The sequence below is a fragment of the Garra rufa genome, chromosome 12, assembly GCF_049309525.1.
Source record: "Garra rufa chromosome 12, GarRuf1.0, whole genome shotgun sequence".
In the NCBI taxonomy this organism is placed as follows: Eukaryota; Metazoa; Chordata; class Actinopteri; order Cypriniformes; family Cyprinidae; genus Garra; species Garra rufa.
This window is the reverse complement of record NC_133372.1, coordinates 17,558,910-17,562,271: the sequence shown is the minus strand read 5'-3', so window position 1 is coordinate 17,562,271 and position 3,362 is coordinate 17,558,910.

Sequence of the window (3,362 nt, the reverse complement as noted above, 5' to 3'; positions counted from 1 at the left end):
TTAAGTTGATCCAACATGATATTTTAGGTATGGTATAGTAGCTTTTTGGTCACAATAAAACAAATTTCTAAATAAAATGAACTTAATAATTAGTATGATCCCTGCAAGAGATTCCTATAATAAGGGCATTTTCCTGTTTCCCAGAAGGCTAAGTCTCTAAAAACGATAACCTTGGTCGTTTGGTTGTAACATAACCTTGAGTACCTTGTGGGTCGGGCTCCTCCATGGTGGTGCCTGCCCACAAAGAAGTCGAGGTTCTAAGACAGTTGGATACTTGATGATCAGACTTTTTTCCAAATGAAATTAAGTTACCATGTGCTGTGTCTGCTCTTGTGTCATGACCTTCAGAAAAAGGATCCCCCAGAAATGAGGTGTAGCTACAGAACCTTGCTGTCTTTGTGAAGCAAGAAGCAGTTAAATGATTATAACTCAATCTGACGACGATGAGGATGTTGTGTGTTTGTTTGTTTGGTGGTTTGAAGGTGGCTGAGTGAAATCAGCTGACAGCAAGGAGATGCAAAATACCTTCTGAAAGGTTGCTAGGAGTATTTAGAGGCATGAGGGCGATGTCAAAACCAAGCACCTGGACAGCAGCTAAGGGACTCTTTCCTGGTGCTCAAAAAGAATGGATATTCAGACAGTATTATTCAAATGAGTTAGACCTATTTATTGACAGTAAAAACAGTAGGACAATTCTTAAACTTTCAAACAGCAAGATTTGTAGGCTACATTTTCCTGAGACACAAAACAGCATGCCCTCAGAAACTTATGAGGAACAGTGTAATAAAATGTAGTAAATCCCAGTACATGGATCACCATTCTTTGACTTGAACACATGAAAGTGAATCAAAACAAGATTTGACAGATTGCTGTACATTAAATGTAGTCATTTAAACATAAAATGAGCAAAGCTTCTTTCATTCAACTTTTCCAGTACTCTTACATAATCATCTTTATTCTTATCAATATTTGACTATTCACCTTCCAGATTAACGGCAACTAAAGAGGGCACTGCATATGAAGTTCAAAACACACCAATACCCTCGGAACACAGAAGTCATGGGAAAAATTAACCACAGCTCAAATTCCTTAAAGGGATAGTTCACCCAAAAATGAAAATTTGATATTTATCTGCTTACCCCCAATGCATTCAAGATGTAAGTGACTTTGTTTCCTCAGAAAAACACAAACGAAGATTTTTAACGAAAACCGGTGCAGTCTGCCAGCCTTATTATGGACGTGGATGGGCACCAGACCTTTAAAAGTAAACAAAAACATGCACAGACAAATCCAAATTACACCCTGCGACTCGTGACGATACATTGATGTCTTAAGACACGAAACGATCGGTTTTTGTGAGAAACTGAACAGTATTTATATAATTTTTTACCTTTGATACACAGCCACGTCCATCAGTCACGTCACATGTGCACGCGCTCTGGTGTATAATACGCAAACACCGTAAGGGGAAATCAGTGAAAAGTCCCTGATGAGTTTGAGCAAGCAACCGTAATCTTTTAGCTTTAAATCGGTGTAAAAAATCAGGATACGCGCAAGTAATTACCATTTTGAATAGCCGCTATACCCACAATCTCTGTGCTCTGTGTAAACAATGAGTGTCGTATACATGCGACAGATCGCTTCCGGCGTTTGCGTATACTATGCCAGAGCGCGTTCACATGTCACAAGCCGGATGATGATCTCGTGTTCATGACAGATGGACGTGGCTGTGTATCAAAGGTAAAAAATGATATAAATACTGTTTAGTTTCTCACAAAAACCGATCGTTTCGTGTCTTAAGACATTAATGTATCGTCACGAATGTAATTTGGATTTGTCTGTGCATGTTTTTGTGTAATTTTAAAGGTTTGGTGCCCATCCACGTCCATGATAAGGCTGGCAGACTGCGCCGGTTTTCATTAAAAATCTTCATTTGTGTTTTTCTGAGGAAACAAAGTAACCTACATCTTGGATGCCCTGGGGGTAAGCAGATAAACATCACATTTTCATTTTTGGGTGAACTATCCCTTTAAAAACGTGCAAACAGCAGCATTTGTAGGCTAGACACATAACATGAACTCAGAAGCTTATGAAGAACAGTGTCTTAAAATTTGGTAAAACCCAATGCATGAAGTGGCACCAGAAATGCAGAAAAAAGAACAGGTTGTGTGTGTGTGTGTGTGTGTGTGTGTGTGATGTGAAACTCTCCCTCACGAAAGGTCGATCAAGTCTGCTCTAGAAAATACCAAACTTGAGATTCATTACTTTAGAGCTGGCTTTTTGTCCATAAAGCTGAAGGCATAGCTTCTGAAATACTTCAAAGGTAAATTTCAAGTGCTTGGGATAGGTAAGGTTAAGAGCGTAGATTACTCCCATCAGCAAAGCACAGGATCTGGCGACATCAATCCCCTCCAGGATCTTGGATCCCTCAACTATGATGGTTGCACGCCCATCACCAACGATAGCAATCTTCATCACTTGCATTGCAAGGTCTGCGTCGAGCTCCTCCACATCCTTGTAAGAGAAATTAAAAGATGTCAGGATGTATAATAGCTTATATTATATTACAATATACAGACAGCAATAACGTCAGTGTTTGTCACGCTGCAGTCGACTGTAAACTGCACCATACTTTATCTCCAGTGCCGATTAACGTTATTTAACCGCACGCTTTTTATTAAGAAAAAGATAAAGAAATGTTTCATATTCGGCGATGGTCCTGGCAATAAACAAGTGTGCGTTCGCTCCACAGCACATAATATTGTAAAATCTGCTATTGAATTAGCACCAAATTATAAATGCTTAAGGTATTATTTAATGAACCTTTCAAACACACTGGAAGATAATGGCGGCGTCTTCATTTCAGCAGTGGCAGTGACGAAGCATGGCGGAGTCGAATTACATCTCTATGGAGTTTTTTTAACACTGATGAAATAACTCTGTGAAATAACTCCAACACCAAACACCATTTTACTCTGAATGTGTTAAAATTACTCTTTGGGTGTTAAAATCAACTCGGAAATGTTTAACACCGAAATTTCAACTCTCCCATTTTTGCTGTGATGGGTTAAAAATCTCCTGCAGATAAGTTCATTAAAGTCGAACAGTAAACGTGAATATAGCTCTCATATATATATATATATATATATATATATATATATATATATATATATATATATATATAACAAGAGCCCAATGATTTCTACTATCGCTGAATTAGCGGCTCCGTGTACGTTAAAACCGAACCATGCACACAGATGCGGGAGCAAGCTAACCGGAGCGTCTCGCCCGCTACCCGGAGAGATAGTATGTTACATCGTTCTTTTAAAGTAGGCTATCACTAACAGAATCCCAAGCTAATG